Below are 13,890 nucleotides of genomic sequence, written 5' to 3' on the forward strand. Positions count from 1 at the left end.
AAATAAATTCAGCACTCCTCAAAACATACAAACTCACTTTCACGAATCCAATAGTACTTTCCTCTATTTATTATTTGAAATCAATAACATCGTAGAATATTTTCAGCCATTAAAAGGAAAAAAACACCTCTCCTTTTTTTCTCTCTCTTCATATATTTACGTAATATAAATTGTTCTATAAAAGCAATAAACGTTTTTTAATCATGCCGCTTTGAGGGATACTTTACGGGAAATCATTTTGTTTAAAGAACTGTAGACACGTCATCTTTTTTTTTTTTTCAGCAAATAATATATATCATTTAACACTCAGCAGGCAAGAAATTTAGCCAAAGAATCAGAAATAAATCCAAATGTCTTCTTTTTCAGTTAAGTAAAAGTTCCTGACTCACGAAGCTAAAATGTCCAATAAAAATATCAGACTACGGGAAAATGAAACGAATTTCTTGTCATTTGTTTCGCTTTTCTCTGCAAAGCGAATATCTTTTGAACTAAAAGTTCCAAATGACTTCATGAGAACCAAAACGACATTGAAAATGAACATTTGACATGATAGCTTACGTGCTCTAATGGATTCAGCACCTGCAAATATATACACACTTACATGTTTCGTTTATTTTACGTGTACACAGACTGTATCCCTCATAAGGACGCATTGATTTGTTTCGTCAACTAATATCTTCCGACTTAAGAAGCTTTCTGATGAAAAAATCAGGTAAGATTAATTTAGCTTTTATTGTTTTAACCTTTAACTTGTGAGACATTTATTTATTAATTAATTTTGGGGGAAACGAGTTTAGACGGGTCAAAAAATGCACTTTTTTTAATGTTATGAAATGTTAGTAAAACTATTCAAGAATATGTGGCCAAAATTTTAGTGAAAAATTCTGATTAGTTCCGATATTATGAGCTCTTAAAGTCACTGTGGAGTTTAGAAAACGTTCACAGCAGTTATTTTCAAAGGCATTTTTCTCGAAAAAACTTTTTTTCAACTGATGGGCATTCTAGCTCAAAGAGTTATTGACCAATCGTTCTGAAAATTTGTGTGAATATTCTTTATTCAGTTATACTGTATATGAATCTAACTTTGGGATGATATTATCAATAAAAATATTTTTTTAATGCAAGAAATATGAAAAAAAAAAATTGAATTTTGTCATCTTGAATTCAAATTATGTTTTTCGCAATCACGAGTGTGTGTGTGTATGTAGGCGTGCGAGTTTGTGTGTGGGGGTATGTGTATGTGTGTGTAGGCGTGTGTGTTTGTGTCTGTGTGCAGGCATGAGTGTGTGGGTAGTTGTGTATATGAATGTGTGTGTGGGGGGGGGTATGTGTATGTGTGTGTAGGCATATGTGTTTGTGTCTGTGTGCAGGCATGAATGTGTGGGTAGTTGTGTGTATTTGTTTATGTATGTGTGTGTGTGTTTGTGTGTGTGTGTGTGCGTGTGTGTGTAGTTGCGTATGTATGCGCGTGTGTGTAGGACATGGATGCAACCTGGAGCCGGCTTTCGCTATTGGAGCAGCATCGTGAGGACCCGGACGACGGTGACGGTGCGGAGGGTGGCGGTGGGAAAATAAAATGATAGGACGCCAAAAACAGTCAAATAAAAGCAATAAACAATCGTGATTTCTCAAAAAAAAAAAATTAATTTGAATTCTGAAATTTTGAATTCAAATTATGTTTTTCGCAATCACGAACTGAGACAGGACCCTACTTATTGGAGTTATTGTTTCTAGAAACGGCTAGAATTACAATGTTTTGGCTCAAAGGGGAATAAAATTTCACATATAATGCAGGATGAACACGAGAATTGCCATGTTTGGATTTAAAGTTAGTCTTGGATCTGAGGTACAGATATGTAAATACTGCTAAACGTTTCAATGCAAAAGTCCAAATATCCCAGGCTGTAAGACACCCCGTCCCACCAGAAAGGGACTAAGCATATAAGGGTTTGATATTCGACTGAAGGTTAACAATATGAAACGCAGTTGAAATTAAATGTATCTCACTTTTTGAAATTATCTTTTGAAGCACTATTGCTTACATTTTATTTTTAATTGCTTTTTTTTTTAAATGTTTAAAAACATATAAAACACTGAAATGCCATGGAAATGATTATTCGAGAAAAAAAAAAAAAGCAGTACCTATATATTGAATCCGATTTTTTCCTCGAGAAGTTCTTGTGTGTGGGGGGGGCGAGGGGGGATCAACATACTTTCTAACCGCCATAACGCACAGGAGCTACTCTAAGTTAAGAATATTTTGTTTTTATATTCGTGGCAATATGATAGTCACTATTGTATTTGGAGAAGCAAGATTAAATCGGTTGACTCAATTGAAGATAACATTTTAGTTATTTTTTTTATCCATTATCTATACAAACTCTGGTTAAAGCATAACTTCATGGTGTCGTGCACAATTTCTGTTGCATTTTAAAATGATACTCTTGTCTTAATAAAAATTCCTAAAAATATTATAAATTGAAGAAGAATAACTTCTAATGCGCGAACATGATTACATGCAACCAATTCTTGTTATTTTATTTTTTTGGTTCATTTGTTATTATTATTTGTACTTTTTGCTTTTTTATTTATTTATTTATTTATTTTATACGGACAAGTGATCTTAAAATGGGAGCTAGGTTGTTTTACTCTTCTACCGACAAGTCTAAATTTCACTTAATCTGAAATACTTCTCATCATTTTCGATTTATTGCATGTGTAGTTTTTTGGTTATCTAAAATTAAGATCGAAGTTTCTAAGCAATTACTGTCCAATCACGGATTGCATGGAATTTTCAAATGTCCAGATAAGACGAATCTATGTGAATAAGGAGGTTAAGTAAAAATTTGATGCGCGTAATCCGCTCATTTGAATGAGACTCTGTTTCTGCAAAAGCCGACATCGGTAAAAAATAATAGATTCGTCCATTTCCAGCTGTAAACCGGGTGTTTGTCTTTCCATACAATCCGTGTTCAAACAGTATTAGCTTTTAAACGAAAATTTCATTTTTGCATTCACTAGGTCGCTTTTTCCCTTATATTAGATTTCTGCACATTCTTTTTTTTTGCCGTTATTTACCTCAATAGAGCTTCTAAAAGTTAGGAATTTCACTATAGAATTTTTAAAAAAAACTGTGAGTACGTCCCAGCCAGCCAACATTTAAAATACATTTAAATACAAATGTTACAAGATTTCATCTGAATATGTAAGACGTCAATAGGAACAATTACTCTTTCGTTATACTTTTTAGCAGTTTGCCACCCTACTTAGTTTTTAAACTTATTAACACATATAAGAGTATTTTTGCGTTATTGAAGAGTGCTTACCTGCCTTTGGAAACAGTTTGGTATTTTTGGCGTGAACTAATTTGGATGATAAAATAATTATCATACAATTTGTTAGTAGCCGCAGGTGGTGGTTTCAAAATCCTCACCCTTCGAGTTCTGAAAATTTTCATTTTTATTGTTATCGACCTATTGCACGAGTTTGAATTTTCTAAAGTGCGAAAAAGTGATGCGAAAAATTAAAAGGATAGGGTAAACGACTGGTTATGGGTATAGTTCTTTTTTTTTTTAAATTTGGATTATTGTTAAACTGTGATGTTGATGCTTTAGTTCATGGAAAGTGCAACTAAAAACGAGTAGCAGTCATGCTAGCTGAATTCAATTATTTTCAGGAAATATACAAAAAAGAAAAGCATTCAATAATATTGAAGCACTTATTTTTCTTCAAAATCAGGTGATTATAATTTGATTCCCTGATTATAAGTCATATAATTAGGTTCAAAGTATCTCGGCTTACCAAATTCGAGCAGCGTTTTAAAAAATCTTTACTAATAATAAAGCTGAAAGTCTCTCTGTCTGGACCTCTCTCTGTCTGGATGTCCGGATCTCTTTAGCGCCTAGACCGTTCGACCGATTTCCATGATATTTGGCACAAAATTAGTTTGTAGCATGGGGCGATTGATGACCTCGAAGCGATTTTTTGAAAATTTGATTTTGTTCTTTTTATATTTGAATTTTAAGAACATTTTACCGAGCAATTTATCAAAACGTGGACGAATAAAATACCAAATTATCATAACGTGGAACCGTAAGATGGGCGGTCAAATTAACACAGCAAAATTGATGGGAAATTCACCATCTATTATTTGTAAATATACAGGTAAACCAAATGACCTTTTAATTTTCTACTACGGGCAAAGCCGTGCGGGTACCACTAGTATATAATAAAGGAACACTGACAAATCCCTTTTGAAAGGTTCCTCGGAACAACCTCAACAAAAATGATTAAATGTATAAAATAAACGGAACTATGTATTTTGCTGCTGGAGTTTTTATTCATCGTTTGTCAATTTTAGCTTATGTTCTACAGTGGGCGCCGGGTTATTGAATCCGTGGTTTATTCAATCACACACTTTAATGAATCAAATTACAAAAACCAACAAAATCCAGCATTTTGAATTAGCTGCTTTATTGAACCATCCGCTTTATGGAATCAAAACTGTTTAAAACAATGCAAAAAAAAAATAAATAAATAAATAAATAAATAAAAAAACGACATGTGATAATTTCATTCATGCATTTATTCGAAAATATTTGACTGTATGATGACTTTGTGGCGTATCATTTCTCTGTCTCTTCGCTTTTTGACCCATTTCAAAAAGAAGATCCGTCAATATTTTGAAAAAACTACAGAGTTTTATTTAGAATGACATAGGAATGATGTGAACACATTTTGGACTCCATATTCGAATTCAGTTTCGCGTTATTTTGGTTTTACTAAAAAATTTCAAAGTGTACGAATACTTTAGGGAGTCACTCTAAGCAGCCACTTTATTATCAATTTAAAAAGTATTTTATTCGGTTCGATGATGACTTTTACTTTTCCATATGAATTAAATTTTCTGGTTTTTCGGTCTTTGAATCTTAGTCATAATTTTTTGCACAATGGCTTCTTAGATTTCGTTTCTGTTTACGTCATAGTTTTATTTTATTTTTTCTTTCAGTTCAGTGGAGTATTTTTCTTTCAAAAAGGAAGTTCTTCTCTCAATGCTAAGAATGACGCACAATTAGCGATTTCAACAAGTCCACCTTCCAATCTCATATGTTTGTGAAAGTTCGAGACTAGAGTAACGACACCTCTGACGTTTCTCCCACGATTCACTTCTCACTAAAAAGTCATAAATTTATCTCGTTCGGTAAGCCCGAGCATTACGCTTGGCGACAAAATTATTTATAGTCGCTTGTTTGTATTTACTCACCGTTTTTCCACTGAGAAGTTTGAGGTCTTAAGCCAGATAAGAAGTTTCTTTTTTGCTTCACTTGAGGGGATTATTAGTGTCTCACGGTTACATCATTTCCGTTCCATCTTTGATGCTATCGTTCGTGGGAATATGCATAATCCGTGTGCAATATTGCGGTGGAATTGAGAAATGGGGTCGTTTCCGAAATTTTAAAAGTGTGTTTTTCTGAAAGAGCATGCTTAAAAACATATGATTTGTCCTTTTTTTTTTTTAAATAATTTGACAAAGTTAAATATTTTCTTAACAATTATTTTAATCGGTGCGCAGATCCAATTTCATTTTTTACGCTTCTGCACATGACATCACAAGTGATGAAATGTCATTCACTGATGCCATTATCGCAGAGCGCGATATTTAATTCGTTTCTTCATTCACATGTACTGGCAACGATATGGTTGATAGCAAGCGCAGAGCGCAATATTTAATTCGCTTCTGAATGATCATAACATGGAAACGCGGTAGACAGCAAGCGTAAACATTCAGCACGCAAGCGGAGTGCGCCCCAAGTTTATCACTTGTGATGTCATAAAGACCACACCTTATTTGAACAATCGGACATTTATAAAAATTAATTAAAAATTAAACGTTTTGAAAATAAAAGATTTTCCACACTCCATGTTTTTTTTTTTTTTTTTTTTTGCTCAACTTATCAACCTCAGTGACCAAAAGTAGCACTTTTGACTGATGGAAACAATCCTATTACTGTAAAAAATTCAGTACGAAATTAAAAATCTACGTACTGTCAAGTTTCCCAAAGTGATTTTCCATAAAACTAACATTCAGAAAACGTCCTATATAACTTAAGCGGCACCAAAAAAATCCCCCATAAATATCCCATTTCAACAAAACTTGATTTAGTAGCTGATTCAAATGTTATAGGATGGTTTCTATAACAATTTATTGTTAGTTTTATTCAAAGAAAATCATGTCATATTTAAAGGGCATGATTACCTCACCGGTTGACTAGGCTTAGGTCTGGGACCTCATCGTACTAAGGAGCCCCGAATTTTGTAAAAACTCATGCACAGCATTAAAGAATCACGAATTTTAAAGAAAATAACAAAAAAATTAGTGATTTATTTATTGAAAAAAAAATTTTTGACACTTTTTTTGTTTTTATTTTCTTTATTTGGCTGTATTTATGGGTAAGAAAGCTTTATTTATTGATAATTCATGAACAGTTACTATTTTTTCCCCATAAATAAACTGACTAATAATGCTAAGAAGACTAAAAAAAAGCTTGGTAAATGACCTATATTTTTTTTTCTTCTGAATTTTGTGTGTGGGCGAGGGAGAATCTGATTTTCACTATTTCACAGACGCAGCATAAAAGTTCAATATTATTTTGTGTTAAGTTTTTGTGATAGATTACAGAAGGCGGCCTCCAAAGTATTATGGGCCTTGAGTCTCACTTTTAGTTAGTCGGGCATTGCATATTTAAATTCTGTTTCAAAACTTTGGGCACTAAATTAAACAAGAACATGTCCATAGTCGTGTTTTAATTAAAAAACATTTCCATGTTTTCAAAATTACAATACTTGTTGAAACGAATAAATATTTATTATATTACTTTATAAAAGAAATAAAATACACCAAAGTGTTTTTATCTTCTTGTGGTGATAATTTTGCTCACGATGCGAGTGTTAATAATAGTCAGATCCAGGCCATGTGTAGATTCGTCTTTTTCTGCCACGAATAGATATGTCCACGTGTCTCAATTGACGCATCAGCTTAAATTTAGCCATTTTGGATCGGGTTTTTCATTGTTGCACTGCTAGGGTTACCACAGCAAAGTTTCGGATTTCGCCAAATTTGACCAAAAGTAATATTATATTTGATAAACAATTCACGTGCCACTAATAATGGCTCGCAGTGAACAATCACTAAACGCGATAAGTGCAGCAAAGACAACCATTCAAACACGCGCTCCGATCCAAAATGGCTAATCTTAAGCTGATGTGTCGGCTCGTATATATATATAGGGGCCTTAGTAAAGGGTGTGCCAAAATTAACGCATGATTTAGCTAAAAGTATATATAGTATATATAATGGCCTTATCCTGGCCAAACTGCATGAAATCTCCAGCGTAATTTAGTGTGCACGCGGCTTATTTCAATTTGGTTGACAATGGCAATATTGCAGCAAACTACTCAATTCATACCACTGAATACTCAAGAACCAAAGGTGTCATTGTATTGAGTAGCAGGTTGCTGCCCCTGCCCTAGTACCTGGTATGTACACTGATGATGATGTCATGTCCATTTAGAGACGAACAAGCCCCGGCTAACTAAAAGTGAGGCCCTAGGCCTACAATAATTTGGGGCCACCTGAAGACTAGCGGAATGCAGTGGTTGATTTACAGGTTTGATGCCCCTTGGAATGCTCATTTGACGGCCTCTTTGTGTGTCACAAAATTATTTTAATCATTTATCATGTGCATTTATGAACCCCCTTTGGGGCTTCTCATACTCGTGACATGCTAAATTCGATACTGGCAGAATGAATAAAAGTTCTCCTTTAAGGACATTTTTTCTCCAATAAACAAATCATTTTTTTTTTATTATTATTTAAAAAATACATGTATTTTTCATTTAGTAGTAATGCTATACAAGGAACTTTAAATAATTTGGTAGCCCTTGGAGATGGGGGTCCAGGCCTAGTTGGAATATGCGGTAATCAGGCCCTGGAGACGAACCAGACAGTCTTGTGGCAATCTGTTTGACATTTTCCTCATAGACGAAAATAGGACCCTATTCTTGCAGAGCAGCAAGGTAGCTGGGCAGTCAAATATATGAGTAGACGCCAGCTTTGCACTCTGACAGTTATCACAAAATCCTTATAATCTCCTTATTTCCTTGTCAATCTTGATTCCTTTGTAGCGACCAATTCTGAGTAAATTTTCCACAAAAATAATTAAATTCTGTAAAAGTTTCTTCTCTGGCGGAAGAGTGTGGATGCAAGGAAAACAACGAACAGTATGGTTTCCGTAAATCTATTGGTGACATCAGAGACATGTGGTTATGCGTGATATAAAATTGCATAAACTAAAATTAATGACACTGCTTTTTTTTATCACTGTTTTGGTACACAAATAACTTATGTACCAAAATTCTCTAGTTACAAAATGTAGAGTAATTGGCGTAAAGAATGATACTTACCTACACCTATATTTCAGAGTTTAGATTAAAGAATAGGAAATATAGAGAATGGCTTCTTTCAAACTTAAAGAATACTGCAATTTCGTTCTTATTAGAACTTCTGACTCAGGAATAGTGAATAACCGAGCTGGAGACAGATGTCATCAGAATGAAGCTGAGAGTGCCAACAAACTGGTTGACTGAGTTGTTGCTCTAATAAGAATGAAACTGCAGTCTCAGGATGTGACAACCGGGCTGTCTGGTATATTGCATTTCCTTGTTTTTGTTACCGTTGAGTCCAAAACGCGTTTCTTCAAATGTCTCGAAAACTTATTTCTGAAAATACTGCCATCTACCTGCCCACAGCAGTATAGATTGGCGCATTTTTAATAGTAAAATGTGTCCTAACGCAGTTTCTAAAACAACACCAGGGGGAAAAAGCTATTGCATATTAAATCTCAGTCTGTGAACTTATCGTCTTCTTAGTTTAAATGATCCATCATCAAGTGTCGTATCTTCCTACTCCAAATCAAATCAATAAGCGCGGAAACTGAGCAAAGGTTATGATGACCTTGCAAGTTTTAGTATATAACGTATCTTAATTCATTATTATCGCCCAACATGTTGAAAACAAACTTATTACAGAGTCCTTGTAGTTATGTCCTTGTATAACAAACAGCTCTTAACTTGTTTTAATGTTATGAAAAGTTACCGAATCTATAATAGTTTATGCACGATTTTATCAAAATTTAGATGGAATTTGTCGCATAAAGCATGTAGGAAAACTTTTTTATTTATTTATTTATTTATTTTTATCATGAAGTACGTTGAACTGAATCTTGAATGCTCTTAGAAATTCACCTTTAAACGTAAAAGAATATATTTATTTCTTCTCAAAGTGAAGATGTGTCGTTCATGAACAAACGGGTCAAAAAAACCGACTCCTAAAAATAAACGGTGCCGTACGATCTCCTAAAAGACGAACGGCTGTTCTTTTGAACGATATAGTGCTATGTTTCATTTAATTTCTTAATTTTGTTATTTTTAAATTTAATTTAATCAAAATATATTTTTGACATTACTTTTATTTTACACAATCAAAATTATTTTTTGCTTTATTTTTCCATTCAAAATATTTTATATGACGGTACTCGGCGATTTTATGTTTAATTATTTTTTTAAAATCAGTTTTTTAAATGTTTTGACGCCATGGCGTTTTTATTTATTTTATTTAAAAACATTTTAGCTATGTAATTGTGTATCATGACGGAATCAAACCCAGGAGCGGATACACGGGAAGGGTCATGAGGGTCATACGGGTCACCACCATCAATATTATCCGTCCACATTGTGTTCAAACATTTTATGAATGAGATGTAAACGAGCAATATTTTCGATTCATAATTTTTTTTCAAGCAAGTATTTAAAATGTTATTTTTTTCATTGCTTAGAAAATTAATTAGCAAAGTTTATGATTTATTAGGGGCCTTATTCTTGGCCGATTTGGTGCTTTTTATTCACACCCAAGTAGTTTCAGAAATGAAGAAGCTGTTGGTTCTTTCATAGGGATGGGGAGGGGGAAATCGTTTTTCAGCACGATCCCCCCCTCAAATGGTAGTCTGTATCCGCCGACTTTTGGGATAACATGTCTTACCACTCGGAGACTGAGAAATAGTTTGCAAAACGAACTATAATTGCTTTATTCATCAAAACATAAATATTTTTTTTTTTTAATTTAATTTTTATTGGTAAATTTTCTAAGTGGTAATTCGCAACTCCAGTGTTCGAATACGCTACCTTGCGGTGATTAACAATACTAAAGAAAAAGGTAAAACATTCCATTTCACGTGTTTTCTTTGGGGTAAATTACAGGCTTCAGACAGTTTATGGTGTAATGTAATTTCAGAAGAATAATAAAGAATGCTTCCCACAAACACGATGAAAAATTACTGTCATTCACCAAGCGTCATGCAAGTTATAAGTTACGGCATGTGTTTGTTTTACCTTTTTCATCCGCCATTAGACAGTGGCTGCAGCGCCCCTTATAGTTCATTGGAGTTGCGAATGAGTTTTAGTCGTTTTTTCTTCTATAGCGAAAAGAATGAAACATTTTCAATGTATGTGAATAAGTCTCGCAGAGAAATCGCCTGCAACTTTTTTATGAACGAGTTCAGTGTATGGGTCAAAGACATGAACGATCCTCTGATAAACGAATCATCAAGCAGAACGACATTGCCCATTTCCAGACACGAACCTGACAGTTGTTAAGAAAGCCCATCAGATGTCATGTCATGTTGTCACGAATTTCCCACTTCAGTCTGTATTTTGCAATTATAAATTCATTCGTTCCACAATGATAAAGTGCATATAAGGAGAGCTTAATTTGCGTGGGAGCTCACGGGAGCTCAGCTCCTGCCTTTTTTTTTCAAACTTTGACAAAATTTTGCATATTTGGCGAGAATTCAGACTACGCATGAAAATGAGATCTGATAACTACAGATGCACCCAGTGGCGCTCTCAAGAGGAGAATCTAGGGGTTTGGACCCCTCCCATCGCCCTTGAGTTTTTTTGATTGATAATAATCCTACATCTGTTTTTTTTTATTTTTAAATTCTTAATTTAAGGTTAAAATTATCGAAATAAAAAAAACGTGCTTTCGGGCCAAATGAGTTGGGCAAAGCGGGTATACAGCTTTCTATATTTTTTTTTTTGGCAAATGTACTGAGTTAGGTTTTCTATTGAAATAGGATAAGTATAACTTAAAAAGTTATTTTTTATGATGGAAATTTACTAGTCTGTTGATTTAATCAATTATCTCTTTATGTTTTAAAAACAAATGTGCTGACATAGATTTTTAATTTAAATTCGATAAGTGTAAATTTATTTTTTATTTCTATACAATGGCAGTTAGCTAGTCAATTGGTTTAATCATTAATTACTACATATTTGACTGATAAATGTACCAAATCACAATTAGTTAAGAGAGTTTTTCAAGTGTTTGCAATGTTTGCCAATAAATAAATATTGGGTTTAAAATATTGTAAGAATCACTTTTTATTTTGAAGTTCAAGATCCCTTGTAGGAAATAAAATCGAAATTGTTACGAGAAAAAACCAAAAACTACTATTTTTGATCGTTCTTCGTTGGCCTACCTGCTTTGGGATATCCTCCCCTATGTAGCACGTAAAATCGTGTGTAAATATAATTCCACGGAAAGGGAACAATAGATTCAGATTTAATATAAATGAAAAAATAAAATTTATTTTCTGTTTCATCCTTTGCAAAATCGAATTTTATGCGAACATAAATTGATCTACAGATATAATGATGATTTTGCCTCGCTGTTTTTATTCTTAATTGTGAGAAAACTAAATACGTACATTCTTGTGCTTTCTGGTATTTTAATGAAGCATTTGTAATTAATGATATATTTTACTGAATGTTGAGTACTTTTTCAGTAACTTATTGTTTACTTTTTTTCCCCTGACAATTGATAAAATCAAAAGAATATGCTTGACGGCGTGTTGGATAAGAATGATGTGGACCTTCAATCCCGCCATTTTTCACCAATTTTCGATCATTTCAATTTTTTTGCGATTCAGTTACTGAATACAGAATCAAATATTCGGTTTATCTGCCAAATATACAGTATACCAAATAGGGCTCGACCGATGGCATTTTTTGGCCGATGGGCCGATGCCGATTGTTGGCCGATTGTTCAAAGATGGCCGATGGCCGATTGTTTTCCTCCAAATGGCCGATGGCCGATGCTGTTGGCCGATGGAAAAAAATCAAACAGAAATAAATTGATAAAATTGTCAGAGATTTTAAGGATGATTGATTCATTTCACTTTACTTCCTTTCTACGAATAAGGAATTGCAATCACAAAAAATAAAAAAAAAATCAGATTTTCACCTAAATTTTGATTTTACGATCACCCAATTTAAACTTCACAAGTTTTTTCGGCACATCTGTACATGCATATGTACCTAAGAACATGTAGATGACCGAAATATCCATTTTGAACGCTTCCTCAGTTAATTATCGCAAATTCTCTTGTGATGTCTTCATGCGCGTAAACTTACGTCACTCAAAAACGTTATGAAATAGTAAGTTGAAAACTCATACGTACGTAGTATGATCTAAAGGTTAGAGGACAAGTTGTATAAAACCTTACCCTGAATAGTTCACATTACCGAAGCAAATCTATCTACAAAATAGTCACCTTGAACGACTATGCACTTCTGCCAATGTTCGTCTAGCTTTTAGAAGCGCTCCTGGAAGACATTTTTGCAACCTTCTGTAAGGCCTCTTGCGCTGCTGCTTTAACTTCATCGTAGGGAAGATGGCGACTTTCATGTTGAGGATGCACGGTTCAATTGGTCAATACTCTGATATGACAAACAAATAACATAACGTTTCGTCGAACTTAGCTCCGTGTGACTTTTACCTGTTACCAGCAAAAAAACATTTGCATGGACGATGCTTTCCTCCGTCAGGAGAAGATAAAGCTGCATCATAGAAGGTAGCAAAAAATGGCTTTCAGAAGTGTTTCTAAAAGTTATATGAACACTGGCAGAAGTACATAGTCCTTCAAGGTAAACTTTTGAAGGTGGATGTGCTTCTGTAATGTGAACTATTCTGGGTAAGGTTTTATACAGCTTGTCCCGAACTTTTGGATCGTACTACGTACAATCTATATAGGGTGTAGTTATGCTTCTCCTTTTTTGACTGCTGTACAATGAAAGATAAAGAACAACAGCCAAAAAAAAAAAAAAAAAAAAAGAAAGAAAGAAAGAAAGAAAAAAGGAAGAAAAACAAAAAGACTGTTTAATAAACAATTGATTTCTTTTTTTAATTCAATATATAACTAAGATTTCAGTAATATTGTAATGATGTATGGATTTAAATTCACTAAACATAGTTCAAAAACATTAAATTATGTTGTTAAATCATTCAAAAAAAAATTAAGAATAAAACTATGAAACCGTCAACAAATTACGCAATTAAATTGGAAAGATTGCACGTAGACATTTTTTAGTCATCAAATTAAAAAAAAAGATAACAGATAAATTACAATACTAAATCATAAAAGAAATATTTTTTTCTTATTTAAAATTTATGAATAGAAAATTTTGCATTTTTCAAAAAACTAAAACAGTGACATAAATTTTGCTGGAAAAAAATTGCCATGAAAAGAGCGAGGTTCTTAAAACGCAGCTATAAACAAAATTATTATTTACACAAAGTTAATAACTGAATACATATGACTACTTGATCTGATGTTTGCATACATAATACTGAACAATTTGATTGTTTAATCTTTTATGAAGCTTTACAAACAAGTTCAAATTAAATTGTTCAATTTAACAGTAATTTTCTGAAATTTAAAAAATTGCATAATAGAAAATCCTTGAAACTTTTCTATAAAAAACGAAAATAACTTA

Source organism: Uloborus diversus, chromosome 7 (assembly GCF_026930045.1).
Source record: "Uloborus diversus isolate 005 chromosome 7, Udiv.v.3.1, whole genome shotgun sequence".
NCBI classification, from domain to species: Eukaryota; Metazoa; Arthropoda; class Arachnida; order Araneae; family Uloboridae; genus Uloborus; species Uloborus diversus.